The 15987-nt window shown below is 44.0% G+C and overlaps 1 protein-coding gene across 1 annotated transcript in view; it reads right to left on the bottom strand.

Annotated features, from left to right (window-relative positions):
• Nucleotides 1–10066, bottom strand: part of CAB39 (calcium binding protein 39) — an 88440-nt gene extending 78374 nt beyond the window's left edge. The window contains exon 1 of the mRNA XM_044241827.1: nt 9841–10066. The gene's annotated coding sequence lies outside the window, so the exon portion shown is untranslated. The remainder of the gene's footprint in view (nt 1–9840) is intronic.
• Between the last annotated feature and the right edge of the window lie 5921 nt (nt 10067–15987).

Genomic DNA, 15987 nt, shown 5'->3' with positions numbered 1-15987 from the left:
TTTTTTGCTCATACACATAGAGAACCTTCAGGCTACCTCAACATTGAACTGGTATACCCCAACGATGCCAAATGGAACCTCTCATTTCAGCAACCCCAGGCCCTACTGATGACAAATGGGCAATAAAAGAGACAAACAGTTGGGGCGCCTGGGGGCTCAGGTCATGATCCCAGGTCCTGGGTTCGAGCCCCACAGTGGGCTCCCTGCTCAGCGGGAAGCCTGCTTCTCCCTTTCCCACTCTCCCTGCTTGTGTTCTGGCTTTCACTAGCTCTCTATCAAATAAATAAATAAAATGTTTTAAAAAGAGAGAGACAGACAAACAGAGAAACCTTTAATCAGGGACCGACAACACCCAACACCTCAGTAGGTGAGGTAAATGAGGCCAAGCTATGTTCAGGACAACAGTGAACAGTCTACAAACTAGATTTGGCCCCCACCATTGCTAATCTCCTCTAAAGGTCCCTTTTCTTGGGTCAGGACACAAAATTAAACTCCCAATAGCAATATGAAATACTGAGGATGTGGGAATTTTAAAAACTGCAGAAATGAGCATAAAACAAGAAACAGCAACTTTTGCTTTGCCTTCTTCTCCTTTTAGTGAATTAAAACTACCAGAATGCCAAATCAATCAATGATGTAGGTATGTACATATCTGTACTTGATGACATTATAAAAGCAAGATTATTCTAAATTTAAGAATACCGTTACAAGAGAATAGTTTAAAAATATACAACAATATGGCATACAGATCACCAATTGTGAGTCCATTTGCAACTATGAGGCAAAACAATTTTAAGTGGGTCCTTTTGACTATTTTAAAACTATTCCAGAAGGCTGATATCCCAATGAATGACACATCTAGCTACAGATCAAAAAGAGTCCAGGTTCACTGAAGGCCACTTTAACACTTACAAAGGCTTAAAGTATTTCTGAAAATGTGTATGGTACAGCAGAGAGTCTTAGAGCCTCAGTTATCACAAAAGCTAAAATGGACTGGGCACTTAGAGCATATCAGGCATGTTATGTAAAGCATTTCTCACTGAATTCTCACAAGTACTTTATGTGCAGGTTCTATTATTGTTATTTTACAGATGAGAAAGCTGAGGCAAAATGGCATTAAATACCCACCCAAAAAAACACCACCAGAATCTAAATGCAGGAATTCCAAGTCTAGAGCCCCTCTTCTTATCTCTATGCTGAGCTTTAATTTTCTACCAGTCTCTCCAGGGCCTTCTCCCAATAGTACCTTAGGCATTTATAAACTCATGTAATCGCTCAGTATTTCTCAAATTACATGGTGCATTGTTTTAGTTGCTCATTACATTAAAAAATAAAGCAGGACTAAAACTATTTGAACACATCGTACACAAGAAGGCCCAAGTATTGTTTGGCGAAACTTCACAGTTTTGACAGTGTGTTTATGTATGGTGCTGGGTCACTAATCAAAAATGTAATTTCTCACCATAGGTTGAAGTTAAAAAAAGAAAAAAAAAAAAAAGGCTTGAAAAGGCCACTTATCTGAAGTGTTCATTCTTTTACTTAACAAAACTGAAAATGAATTATCCCAACCTTTGTTGGATTTCAAACCTGACATAAGTAATCATCCCAATCAAAAAGTAAATGCTCTCTGAATTCCACACTATGTATGGGTATTAAAAAGTCTGGGGGCGCCTGGGTGGCTCAGTGGGTTAAGCCACTGCCTTCGGCTCAGGTCATGATCTCAGGGTCCTGGGATCGAGTCCCGCATTGGGCTCTCTGCTCAGCAGGGAGCCTGCTTCCCTCTCTCTCTCTACCTGCCTCTCCATCTACTTGTGATTTCTCTCTGTCAAATAAATAAATAAAATCTTAAAAAAAAAAAAAAAAGTCTGTAAATAAGATTTCTCAAGGTGCCAGGATGGATCAGTGGGTTAAGCCTCTGCCTTGGGCTCAGGTCATGGTCTCAGGGTCCTGGGATAGAGCCCTGTATCCGGCTCTCTCTCTGCTCAGCAGGGAGCCTGCTTCCCCACCCCTCCACCGCCCCTGCCTGCCTCTCTGCCTCCTTGTGATCTCTCACTGTCAAATAAATAAATAAAATCTTTAAAAAAAAAAAAAAAAAAAAGATTTCTCAAACTGTATTCCAGTAGAAACCCTTCAAGACTTTGGGGGGAGTGTTTCTTGAGTGGAGGGGGTGTTCTTGTGACCAAATAAACTTGGCAAATTGGGAAACACTGCACATTATATTTCCTTTCTGGACAGCCACAATGTACATTACTAAAAACTCTGACAAACTCTGATGAAAAACAGTAACACAATCACTACCAAAAATTAAAATCTGATTAACAGTTTTTAACCCAATGTTTTCCCAAACTTAAATTTCATTCTGAAACTTTTCTCACCAACAGCCAATCTCTCATAAGACTAATGTCGAACAAAACAGAATTTGTGAAACACTGGTTTAAGTGAGCTGACCTGAAAAAGGGAGATCCTAATAAGCTTCAGCTATTATAGTTTGTAAACCTTGAAATAAGCACGAATATAGCAGAGATAAATAAAATACACAGAAAACGGCATTTTGGTTACTATTCATCTCTGCTGAGCAGTTTTATCAGACTATTACACATCTCTATCATTTAATAAGCATTTACAGAAACAAGTATTCTAATTAAAAACACAGGTGGGAGAAGAGGGAAGAGAAGAGATATGAAAAAAGATTTTAAATAAATTACTATCTATTCTATCAAATAAATTACTATCTACAGTACAAAACTTAGATACATAAGAAAAACTCACACATGAACACAAGATGAATAGAGAATAAAACCATACTATACAGGACCAAATGATCTGTAAAGGTCACATTCGTGACCTGAGTTCTGTCTCCCTGTCTGGAGAATTCAGAAGTAAATGAACTGGCTGATAACATGCCAGCAGAGAGGGAAAGAGTTGTTTACCTAGAGTAGGAACTCTTTGCAACTGGCCTATAGAATAGGACTCAGCATAATGGGCTATAAAAACTGCTTGTGGAACAAATTAATTCATAATAGATGTTTAGGAGTTATGAACACTAGGGGTGGCAAACAGCTGCCATCTCTTAACAGTGAGAGAACCTCAGCTGAAAATGACCCTATGATCCAAGCTAGCATACCACCTTTATTAGCGGATTAGAATCAATTATAGTCGATGAATACTTATCTTAAACATGTTCTTCATGTCTTCAAATGTGATTCTACATTTTGGTGCTTTCCACTTTTCCACTCTTGTTGCCTTTGGTGATATTTTTCCTTTTCCCAAAACGAAGAGTTCTTAGAACTTCACAGCATATATACTTAAAAGCTGACAATGAATTTGATGTAAAGCTTGAGGATTTGTTAATCATTAACTTGACTTACTAAGCTTGTACTTTACAAGCAGATAACATTTCGTTCTTAACCATTTATTCCTAAGTACAAAAGCAGAAAATACATACTGTGATGTTACATTACCTGAAGCAGAGAGCTACCATATGGTGAACTAAGACCAGGCACCTGGCCAACCAGAACAGAACAATGTTAAAGAATGGTTATATGCCATAAAGCCCTTGTAAAGAAACGGACTTAAAGACTACAAAAGAAGAGGTTCGTAGTACAAGGGGAAAAAAGATAAGTCAGAAAAGTCTACACACAGGATCACTGAAAATACGAGCAAAAAAAAAGGGACTTTCTGTCTGGTCCTATTCGCATAATAATGGCATGACTGAAGCCCAAAGAGGTGGAGTGACTTGCTTAGAGTGAAATGATTAGTCACTGAGTCAGGCAGGACCCAGCCCAGGCCTTCCAATCCCCAGGCTTCTGTGTTGCCCACTGTCACAAAGGCCTCCCATCTTCTGTACAAGACTAGTATGAAAAATAAACACTACACACTGGCCTAACTAAAACTAGAAACCACTAATCAAATTACTTACAGCTCTCAACAACCAGAGTATGTAGAACAAACCATCTCATTTTGTACTATAACATGGTTACTGTCTGGAAATCTACTAAAATCCTCATTAAGCTTTATTTACAAACCTCAATTCTGAAGTACTAAATCAAAAATGGTCAGGAAAAAACCAAGACCCTATTAAGGAAAATAAAACTTAATACCATATTCCAAGGCGCACACATTTTAAAGTGAGGCAAATCTGGGTTCAAATCCCAGCTCAACTGTACAATGCCTGTGTGACCTTGGACACGGCCCTCCACTTTCATTTTCTATTTGGAATGATGCTAGAGAACTACCTACCTCAGAGGTCTGTCCAACACTCCATAGTACTCAATGGTAATTTTCTCCCCCGATCTATTTTGGGTTTTTGTCTATCCCAACTTTTAACCTCAAACAACCACCCTTAAAAAACTTGACAGCTACATCAAAATGATAAACACGAATAAACACCTTTTAAGAAGGATTATGCACCAAAGACGATTTAATATGTGAAAATAATCTTTGTAAATGTTAGTGTAAAGGTTCAAAAAGACATTACTGCATAAAGTATAAAACTTAATTTCTTTCAAGCAAACTAGATCAAGAATGAAGAGAAGCAGGCTCTGAGATCAGTCCCGTGGCTAATAAGTCACGCGACCCTGACCAGGTTGACACCACTTTGTAGAAAACCCCACCAGTTATAGCTCAAGGTTCATCACGCACTGCTCTAGTAACAGTGGACCTGTGCCCATCTGCAGAAATAGGGTCTCTAAAATTCTCACCTTTCTTCTCCCCTGAAACAGTCTGGCATCAGCAGCATCACAAAACTTACTAAGTCCAGCACTTCGTATGTGCCAGGCCCTGTTCTGAGCATGTTAGATGTAGTAACTACTTTAATTCTGCTACAGTTTTCTCAGATATGATGTATATATCACACCTGTCCCAAGAAATCCAAGCTACAGTGAAGTGGAGGAACTTGTCTAACATCATAGAGGCCACAGGACAGTGAGGGTTCAACTATCCAGGGAGTCTGGTTGCAAGGAGTCTGCAAGTGCTTTGAAGCACTAGTAACAATGCCACTCAGAAGTCAATAAATCCCGGAGTGGGCTTTAACTACAGACATGTAGAAAGAAATGTATTTCTTCTTTGTGCCCAAATACAGCTCATAGATAATGCACTGTGGAGGGAAAGAACCATGAGGGGCGTGTTCACAGTTCCTTGTAGGAGATCAAGCTACAGTTCGTTAGACAAAGTTATAAAACAGCAACTTAAGATCAAGCTACAAAAAGTATATTTTGTTTCTTGAACATTTTATTAAAATAATCCAAGTGTTGTGATGTTTTTATTATCATACCTCCTTAGTCCTCAAGGAGTGATCTGATGGATAATGTTCCCAAGGAATAATTATTATATAAAACCAGACTACTACTAAATACTAGTTAACTAGACTTTCTCCGTCTTTGTAACCATGCATATGAAAATGCGGATATACATATAAACAAGCAAACCCAAACCTACAACACTGTACTTTGAGTATCAAAATCTCAAGTTAGACACACTGTATCATGTGAACAGGTGTGTGCTGGACACTGCCTACATAAATGGCCAGGCAGTCTTTACTCCCTCCTTTGGGGCCACTTCACACCTGACTGACCTCCTGCAATTCCCTGCATGCCAATCTTCCTTCCTCTGCCAGTTTACCATCACAGCTGCTAATAAAGCACAATTCTGCCATTCCCTCACCCCTTCTAAAAGCACAGTGGAGCCAGGAGGCTCAGTATGGTAGAGAATCATACCTACATATATGCACACACATAAATCCCAAAATAAAATGCTAATGGCAAAAACCTGTTAACCTTCATTTCATCACAAACAGTCCTGCATCTGTCACCCATCTTGCAGTAACTCTTCTCACCATCCTGGAAAGGCCTGAGAAGCAGACATGGACTTTGAACAAACATTAAACATTTACCTGTCTACTTAGTAGTCTGGTCTACTCCCACAACTGCTGGTAGTAGAAATGTTTGCCTCACTTTGCTCTGCCATCATACTCTGGATTGATAAAGGCACTGACTAGGGTCCGGTGGGATAGCATCAGAATGATGAGACAACAGAGGAAGAACTCCCATACAGCTCAGTTCCTTCTTTAATTAAGGGTGGCCCCAACACCAGTCTTCTTTCCAGTAAAAACCAAACTACAGACTGATGACTAAATTGTTATGCAATTTTTAGGCTACTTGACTTAATCTGCGCTCATACAAATACAAGATCTTTACATCTTTAGAAATAATAAAACAAGTCCCAAGCAACCTAACCTGATAGAGGTGGAATGTGATTTTCTTTCCCACAATTTTATGACACAACAAAGTTTTACCAACATTTTTGCTGTTATCCATACTAATCCACCTAACACACTCCTACTTCTGGAACACCAGACAACATCCATAAAATAAAATTCCTAGTTAAAAGGAGCAGTGGAAAAGGAGAAAGTAGATTTGTAAAACAGAAACACCACCAGGAAGGTAACCAGAAGATACTACCTGAAGTGAAATTCTACCTATAGTGGATTTTATATTTTGTGTGCTGGAGGTGGATGTGGATTTATGTCTGTATTTTTATGGCAGATGGCAAAGCTGTAACTAATCAATAATCAATCTCTTCTGGAAAAAATACTCTAAGGAAAGCATGGTAATAATTACAGAAATCTGTAAACTGCAAAAGATGGTTAAAGAAAAAACTTTAAATATTCAAAAATTATAAAGGATGCTTTGTGGTATATACATTTGCAATATAAAAATAAAGATTCAAATAAAACCAAATGATAAAGCCAAACCCCATACCTACATTAGACTTTCCTAACTACTCTTTTACACCAACTTTATGAAAATTGATACAATCTAACTCAACATCTCACTTTATATTCCATTAGAAACAGAAACAGAGAATTAATACATTTAGAATGTAAAGCAAAAAAAAAAAAAACCCAACTAGTTTAAGCAAGAACCTGCAGTCTGAAATGCTAATGAACTAAAGTGAACTGTCTTGAAATGGAAAAAAAAAGTCCCTTTTGTTATAGCAGCAAATTATTTCACCAGATTCTGTATTTTACTAACGAAACACCAACATAAAAACTACATGTAGCCTGCATCTTTGTGACGTCATGATCAAAAAGTATTAACCTATATAGATAGCCCTGGTATAAAGACTATTTTTTAGAGGTGGGAGGGCAGGGAGGGTAAGGTGGGATGGGGAGGTGTATCACTGTGTATGGGAGATACTACACCAGATAAGAAAATCTTTTTAAAAAGTACATCTACTTGGGGCGTCTGGGTGGCTCAGTTGTAAATGTCTGCCTTCGGCTCAGGTCATGATCCCAGGGTCCTGGGATCGAGCCCCTCCCCCTCCCAGCATCGCATACAGCTCCCTAGTCAGCAGGAAGCCTGCTTCTCCCCCTCTCTCACTCCCCCTGCTTGTGTTCCCCTCTCTAGCCATGTCTCCCTCTGTCAAATAAATAAAATCTTTAAAAAACAATGTACATCTACTCATATAGCAGAGATGTGTGATCTCTTCCATATATCTGATGACAACACACACCCTGAGTAATAAAGCCTCTCTTCAATCAGCAATAGGATCTAAATCCTACAAATAATAAATATACTTCAAACAAGGCACCTTTAGAAACAGTTTGGCCAGGGTGCCTGGGTGGCTCAGTGGTTAAATTGAGCCTTAGGCTCAGGTCGTGATCCTGGAACCCCTGGATCAAGTCCTGCATCAGCCTCCCAGCTCCCCGCGGGGAATCTGCTTCTCCCTTTGACCTTCTCCCCTCTCATGCTCTCTCTCACTCTCTCTCTCAAATAAAAAAACAAATAAATACACCTTTAAAAAAAAGTTCAGCCCACAGCAGCAGTTATTAAGCATGACTACTGCATGTTATCTGAGATAAATGCAACCTTGTCAGAAAAAAGGAATACACTTAAGACTTCTCTTACTTGGGTAAAAATATTTTACATAAAGATACTTAATGACAAAAAACTTGAATAAAATTTGTGTGTGTGTATATATATATATATATATATGCAGTTTTTTTCATCACGCAAGGAAAAAATAAACATAAGAAAACTGAAAAGGAAATATGCAAAACCAAATCTAAGTGGTAAGATTACAGAAGATAATTTTTTAAAAATTTCCAGTACTTCTTGCACTTTGTAAGTTTTTTAACTGAAAAAAGTTGACATTCACTCATCATATAAACAAACAACAAACAAGTGTTTATGAAACTAACATGGGTTCTGAGCTGCTTCCACAAATCATATATTCTAGACTTTGAGTAAAGCTAATTATCTGCTAGTAACTGGGGAAAAATGTACAAAATCAAGCTAGATTTTCACTTCTCACTCTCCCATATTTATGTAACTGAAAATAAAGAAATGTTTACCCTTCTTTAAAAAGTTTCTATGTCCAACTTGCCATACCAGAATGCTAGTAACAATCTGATTTTTAAAAATCATCAATTTAGACTGCTTTACAAAATGCCATTTCGAAGAAGTTATGATCAACTCAGTAATCCCAAAGTGCAGCCAGCTAATACACCGTGGGAGAGGTTTTGATGCATTTTAGTGAACCGCACCAAGAGAATTGCCTTATGTGCAAAGAGCTTATTTTACACGCATCTTTCCATTACCTCTTAAGAGCATGATACCTAAATGAAGCTTTTTGCAAAAGGTACTTTGCTTAGCCTGGACATGAATTTATTTGTAGCTGTCAAAATCGATCTCAAACTGCATTATATTCAAGGCACAGAACGTCAACCCTTCACTGGGCCTCCTTCTCTTTCTTTCACAGGACGGCCTTAATATCTCCTAGCTTACATTTCCGGGCTCATGAGTCACTGAGTAATGAGCTCTAAGTTTACCTTAGAATGCCACTCAAATAGCTCCTCTACAATATTCAAGGGTCTGGCCCCCAATACCTCTGTAGCCTACCCTTAACTCCCCAACATGGCCACAGACAACTGAATTATCCACTATTTCTAGACTATGCCTTTTTATCTTTTTCCTCTAGTTTGCTGTCTCTCCTCATACCGTCTCTTCCCCATCCGTTCTCTCCCAAACCCCACAGAGCTTTCAAGACCCAGCTTGGCACCGCCTCGTCCAGGAAGCCTTCCAGGTCTCTGCTAGGCGGAAGTGATCGATCGGTACGGTCATCCCCGGCTGTCTTTCTAGCACTTTGTAGTTCTTTCACAGGACTTATCACCTCTTTCCTGGTATCGAGGTTATTTGCGTACTGGTCTTATCTCCCACACCAGAGCGTAAGCTCCTCGGGGAGGGGACCTTGGGCCCCGGTTCCCCTTCGAACCCCTCTGGCGCGGACCGACCAGAGTGCCAGCACGCAGTGCAGCGCTCGGCTTGGTTCAACCGAACTCGGGAACGCTCCGGCCGCACAATTCCTAACCAGAAGTCAGTTAGGCATTTTCCTCAAATGAAGATCACAAAAGATGCTGCCTGCCTCCCCACAGCAGGAAGTTTACCAGGGGCCAGGAGTGAGGCGGCCAGAGCCGTGTGCTATGGGAGTGACAGCTGGCCCGACCCGCACCTCCCTGGTCACCCAACTCCGGCCGCGGACGCCCCCAATCGCCAGCCCTGCCAGAGAACCGCGAGGGGTGGCAGGAGAGCACCGGTCGCCCAGAGCCCCGGCCACAGGCCGCTGGGAGCCGCGCCGGCGGGGACTAGGAGGGAAGGCTCCGCAAGGGGCCCGGCCCGGGCCGAGCCGAGCCGAGCCGAGCAGGGAGGGCGGGCCAGGCGGGCCCGCCGCCTCCGCCACCGGAGAAAATGGAGGCAGCCCGGGGGCCGGTGACGGGTCGGGGCAGGCGGAAACCGGGCGGGCGTCTGCGCCGCGAGCAGGGCCGGGCTGGGGGTCACTCACCGGGCTGGGCCGGGCGGCTCCCTCTCCGCCTCCGCGTCGTCGCCGTCCCCGTCCTCGGCCGCCGCCGCCTCGGGCTGCTCGCTGGGTCCCCGCGGCGCGGCTCGGGCGCTCGGCCCCTCCGTTGTCTTCCGCCTGCTCCTGCTCCCGGCGACCGGCTCCCGCGGCGGCGGCGGTGGCTGCGCGGGCGGACGGCGGCTCAGGGGCTCCCGCTGAGGCCGCTGCACTGCTGCCCTCACTCGCTTGGGCTGCGGCTGCGGCTGCTGCTGCGGGACCAGGCGCCGCCTTCGCCTTCGCCGGCTGCTGGAGGATCAGTCTCTCCCAGGCCTCGCCGCTCCCCACTCCCGGCCTGAGCCCGGCTTTGACGTACGCACTGCGCAGCCGCGGAGGGCGCGACGTTGGGCGGTGCCGCAACGCCCCCTGCGGCCTCGGGCGCGCCCCAGCGGCCGGGAGGACTCGCGACAGCGGAGTCCGCGCCTAGGCGGAAGCGGGAGGGGACGCAGAGAAAAAGCAGCAGCACGGGAAGGTATGGGGGGGGGGCGGGCGGCGGGGGCTATTCTTTCACCTGCCGCTTCAAGTGTTGGTGCTCAGCCTTTCTCGGCTGTCTCAGCACTCTTCCTGGAAGAATCCTATGTCCGCCTTCTACGACCACTTCCTCAACCCTTAACAAAGCTTTATTTTTTCTAAATGCCAGGGGCCCACTTTGTGGAGACAGAGTCTTTCATACTTGCGAGGAACAGATAACTCTCAGGTAGTATCCTCTGGGCCAGAGTGCAGAAAGTGATGGAATGATCCAGATTAATAGGACTCAACAGTCTGGATTTAAACTCCAGCTCCACGATATGGTCTCCAATGGATTATTTCATGTCTTTGTGCCAGGTTTCTTTACACACACACACACACACACACACACACACAACGTATAGCAATACAGGACGATAGGCTTATGAGGATGAACTAGATAATGCATCGCAAAGCTCAGGCAGCAGAGTCCGCTACGTAGAAATGCCATCCATACATATTTTTGTTTCCCTCTGTTGCTTTGGTTTAATTTGTAATTGAACCGGGTATTTTCGAGCATCTACTGTGTGCCGCTATTCGAGGCGGCAGGACAGTGAACAAAGCAGTCCCCGCTCCTGAGACGTGCCAATAAATAAACCAACACATATAGGACATTGGGTGGTTTCTGGTGCTATGGAGACAAACAACACAGACTAAGGAGGGAAGAGAAGGGAAGCCACTGTTATTTACAGCGCTCCTACCAGGAGCAGCTACGGGAAGAAAGCAGGTTGTGAGCTTTCTGTATGGAAAGGCAGAGGGAACAGCAGGGATGAAGGCCCTGAGATGGGACACCAGGAAGCCCAACAAGGCAAGCGCACTGAGGGAGGGGAGAGGGGAAAATAGGAGGAGAGAAGGGGGAACCAAACAGAACAAAGTGAGGACTATGGTTTTCACTCTGCATGAGATGGGAAGCTATTTGGACGGTTTCAAGCAGAGAAAGGCCCTGGTCTGAGCCTTCAAAAGGCTGTAAAGGCCAGCCTGAAGGGCCTGTGGGTTTCAGCCAAGAGACTGGTTAGAAGGTCTTTGAAATAATCCCGTCAAGAGAAGACAGGCTCAGCCCTGGGTGGTAACGGTGGAAGAGGAAAGAAGTGGTCAAGTTTTAGACACATTGAAAAGGTAGAGCTTACAGATTCTTGCTGATTTCCAAACTTTTTTGGTTTTTGGCTTTTCGAGCAATTGGAAGATACAGTTGGTGAAATGAAGATTTAAACAAGCAGGCAGGAAGGGAGGAACTCAATACATCTGGGGCCATATTAAGTTTGAGCTGCCTGTTAGACACCGACTAGGAAACTGGATATAGAAATCTGGGGTGTGGAGGAGAGGTCCAGGCTGGAGACAGAACTTTGGGAGCCCACAGAATAGGTAAAATCTCAGGACTCAGTGAGGTCATTTAGGGAGTATTAGTGAAGTGCGGGGACTGGGGATGAGCCCGAGACCCTCCGATATTGAGAGGTCAGACAGGAAGATAACAAGGACCCAGCAAAACATTCTGCGAAAAGGAGCCAGGGTGGCAGTGAGAAGGAAACATTACATGCTGGAAGACCAAGGATGGAGGATGGATTTGTGCCACCAAATGCAGCCAGTAGTTCAAGTAAGGCTAGTGTTGGTAATTGGACATTGGTGTTGGTTACCACATAGGTAACTAGTGGCCTTGGTAAGTGCCATTGAAATAGAGGAGGTGGGAAAGCCTGCTTGGCATGGTCTCTAGAAAGAATGAGACCTAGAAAGAATGGGGCTCTAGGAAGAGACCATGACCACTTTTTCATGAAGTTTTTCTCTAAAGGGGAGCAGAATCAGGGTGACAGTTGGAGGGGAATGTAGGCTCAAAGCAGATTTTTGTTTTGTTTTGTTTCATTTTGTTTTGTTTTTAGAATGGAAGTGCCAATAGAAATGATTTAGTAACGAGGAAAAATTCGATAATGAAGGTATGTGGGGCGGAGGGACATTTTCTGGAAAGCCATCCTTGAGTGAGCAAGAAGAGAGGGCAAGGGTACTAGGGTACCTCAGGTACCAGCAAGGCCGATGTTCACAGACAGTAACAGAGGGCAGACGAGGTGTGGGCATAGAGACAGGGAGCTGGATGGATGAGGTACCAGAATGTGGGGACTTGTCCTTCTGAGAGCTTCTATTTTCTTATGGAAACAGGAAGCAAGGTCATCAGTTTGGAGTGTGGAGAGGGAATAGGTGTCAGAAACTTGAGGGAAGAGGAGAAGGTGTAAAGAAGGATCAGTCATCAGTGTGGTTCTGTGTTTCACTGGCCACATTTGGCTGAGCAGGTGCAGGCAAAGGAAGGTGGGGAGTAGGATTCCACTGGGGTTATTTTTGTGGAGAGAGAAAGGGAAAGGAAGGAGAGTTATGTATATGCAAGGAAGTAGTATTGTACAATGACCAGCTGTTGAATCCAAGCCAGATGGTGGGGGGGTGAGCCAAGGAGGTGGGGGCAGTGGTAGAGGAGAGTCCCTGTAAACCTGCTGGAATCCATGGAATGATGGGCAGAAATTGTTGGAATCAGCACAGGAAGGGGGGTGAGCTGGAAAGAAAGAGGTCCTGGTGGTGGGAGAGGCAAGGTTGCTTGCAGTGAGATTATGTGAGGCACAGTTCTCAGTAAATGCAAGGCCTGGGGCAGCTTCTCAGACCATGATTTCCACGGGCATTCTGGGAAGATCTTGTCGAAATGCAGTTACTGATTGCATTGGCCTGCGGGGTGGGGGTGGGGGGGTGGTCCATTATCCCACATTTCCAACAAGTTAGGGTGGGATGGGGAGGATGCTGATTAGTCTTACTCTTATTAATAGCCTTGATGCCAAACCTCAGTTAATCTAGTATACACACACACACACACACACACACACACAGAAAACTAGACTAACCTTGTTAGTGAACAGGTACAAGAAATGGCAGCACGTTAAAAGTAAAGTCCATCCTAACCAAGGATAGTTTATGCCAAGCATATTAGAAGCTCATTAGAAGAGCCATAGCTGTTGAGGGGCTGTCTCTGCTCAGAGAGACATAAGCTGACAAGAAATCCAGAGCAAGCCCTGGGCTTGGGGAGTGGCTTATTCCTGGAGCTGTCTCTTTGCTTTTCTCTGGTAATGGTGGAAGGGAGGTGCCCGGCAGTCTCAAGTGTGAGGACTACCAAGTTTTATCTGAGTTTGAAACTTTGTTTAATAAGGACTTTACCACACAGCGATGTGTGTGTGTGTGTGTGTGTGTGTGTGTGTGTGTGTGTAAAGCCAAGAGTTCCTTTTAATTGTAGGCCCAAAGGGAAAAGGAAGCCTTTAGTGTGCTCACATTCCACAAAAACAACTGAGGAACCAATTTCCCCAAAAAATAAAAGAATGCATGGGGTTGATAATCCCCTATGCAGGGGTTTGATTCCTTTGTTTTAAGGGTCAGATCAGGATTCCAGATTAATCTCTTAACTGGGATAAAGCCACTGCAATGGCAAGATAGCAGAAATTTCTGGAGCCAGGGTTTGTAACAAATTCTGAAGCCCAGTGGAAGGCGTCATGACATTTGACTGCTTGAATTTATGCTGGGAGACACCCTCTGCGTCCTTCTATGGAGCCTTCTGGAAAGTCCTTTCCACTAATGTATTTATTTGTAGGCACAACCTCTTTCTGAGAAATTCCTCTACCCCTTCATCTTGAAACCCCCTTCACAGAGGGCCTCCCCCACCCCCACCTTCTAGTGCAGCATCCGCAGATCTCAGGGTCCTAAGGCGGGGTCCTCATCTTCAAGGAAAACCAATCAGTGATGGTCCTGTGTAAATGTCTTTTCACTTCCATTTCCTTTCCTCTCCTCCACTGAAGTTGGATCATCAGAGGAAGGCACCTCCCTCCCTTCATCACACCATCTGTGAAAGGACTTTGAAGCCTGACTCACAGCTTCCTCCCCACCCCACCCAGTGCCTGACTTCTCCCGGGCAACATTAGTGCCACTCATCTAATATGTTGGACCATAGTTCCCTCATATCACCCTCCCTGGTGACCTTCACTTCCTTTCCACTTCAGCAGCCACTTAATTGGCCCTACCCTGGTCTCTGCAGTGGCCACACTCTACCTTTGAAGCTTGACATCTGTGACTTTCCTGGGTAACTGCTTCACCCATCCACCTACCCTTTCCACTCCCTCAGACACACCAGACCTGCTCTAAATCTCATTGAAACCTTATTTATTCAACAAATACTTTTTGAAAACACATAATTACCGGACATAAGCAGTGGTAATGAGACGTTGGACAATGCAGAGTCCCTGCTCTCAATGATCTTGGAGTCCGGGAGAGACACACAAGTAAACAGGCAGTTACAGAAGGCTGAGACATGGGGCATGAGTAAGAGTTAGGCCATTGAATTGAAGATGGAGATAAATGTTTGGGAAAATCATGCAAACACCATAAAAACAGGAAAGCATGGTAAATTTAGGGAAGTGCATGGGAATAGCTCAGATATAGAGCTTAGTTTTAAAAGAGAAATTTGTTCTGAAGATTTGTATTTATTCAACACAGAGAGAGATCACAAGTAAGCAGAGAGGCAGGCAGAGAGAGAGGAGCAAGCAGGCTCCCCACTGAGCAGAGAACCCGATGCAGGGCTTGATCCCAGGGCACTGAGACTATGACCTGAGCCAAAGGCAGAGGCTTAACCCACTGAGCAACCCAGGCGCCCCAGAAATTTTTTATTGCTATTTTTTCGTCCACTTTATTGAGAAATTATTGACACATAACGTATGTAAGTTTAAGGTGCACAATGTGATGATTAGACACGTGTGTATTGCAAAATGGCTACCACAATACAGTTAATGAACATTTTTTACCTCGAATAATGATTTGGGTGTGTGGTGACAACATTTAAGACCTAGTCTCTTAAAAACTTTCAAGTATATATGTATAATACAGTATTGTTAATTATGGTCACCATGCTGCACATTAGATCCCCAGATCTTGTCTATCTTGTAGGTGGAAGTTTGTATCCTTTGACCATCTCTCCATTTCCCCCATCCAAAACCCTTGGCAACCATCATTCTACTCTCCATTTCAAAGGGCTCAGCTGTTCAAGATTCTGCATTTAAGTGAGAACATACAGTATTTGCCTTTCTCTGCCTATTTAATTTAGTGGAGGACCCTTGAGGTCCATCCCTGTCGTTACAAGTGGCAGGATTTGAGGAGGGGAGTTGGCACCAGATAAAGTTCGAAAGATAATCAAAGGTCCCCAGGACAGCTAAGTAGGCTGGGTTTCAACAGAAAGGCAGTGGGGGTGAGTTGGGAGGAGTGGGCATTGAGACTTGAAGCCATGGAATGGTGAGCTCAGATCTGTATTTCTCAGAAATAACACTCTGACCCTCTGCACACTGCGGATGGGAAGAAGGCCAGATTGGAGGTAGTGGGATCAGTAAGAGGCTGTTTTCATCCGGCCGAGGGAAAAACGGGGCCTCAGCTAAGGTGGTGGCAGGGGCCTTGAAGGGGAATGAATCAGTTAGAAAAAAAAATAGTTTTTAGAAGGTGGTACTTGGTGACTTGATGGATATAGATGGGGAGACCATAGGATGAAAAGCAGGCTTTTGACATGAGTGCCTGGTTAGACAATAGGGCTGT

The sequence above is a fragment of the Neovison vison genome, chromosome 3 (assembly GCF_020171115.1).
Source record: "Neovison vison isolate M4711 chromosome 3, ASM_NN_V1, whole genome shotgun sequence".
Lineage (NCBI taxonomy): Eukaryota > Metazoa > Chordata > Mammalia > Carnivora > Mustelidae > Neogale > Neogale vison.
Note: the sequence above shows the minus strand (reverse complement) of the source record. Positions and strands in the feature narration are given on the sequence as shown.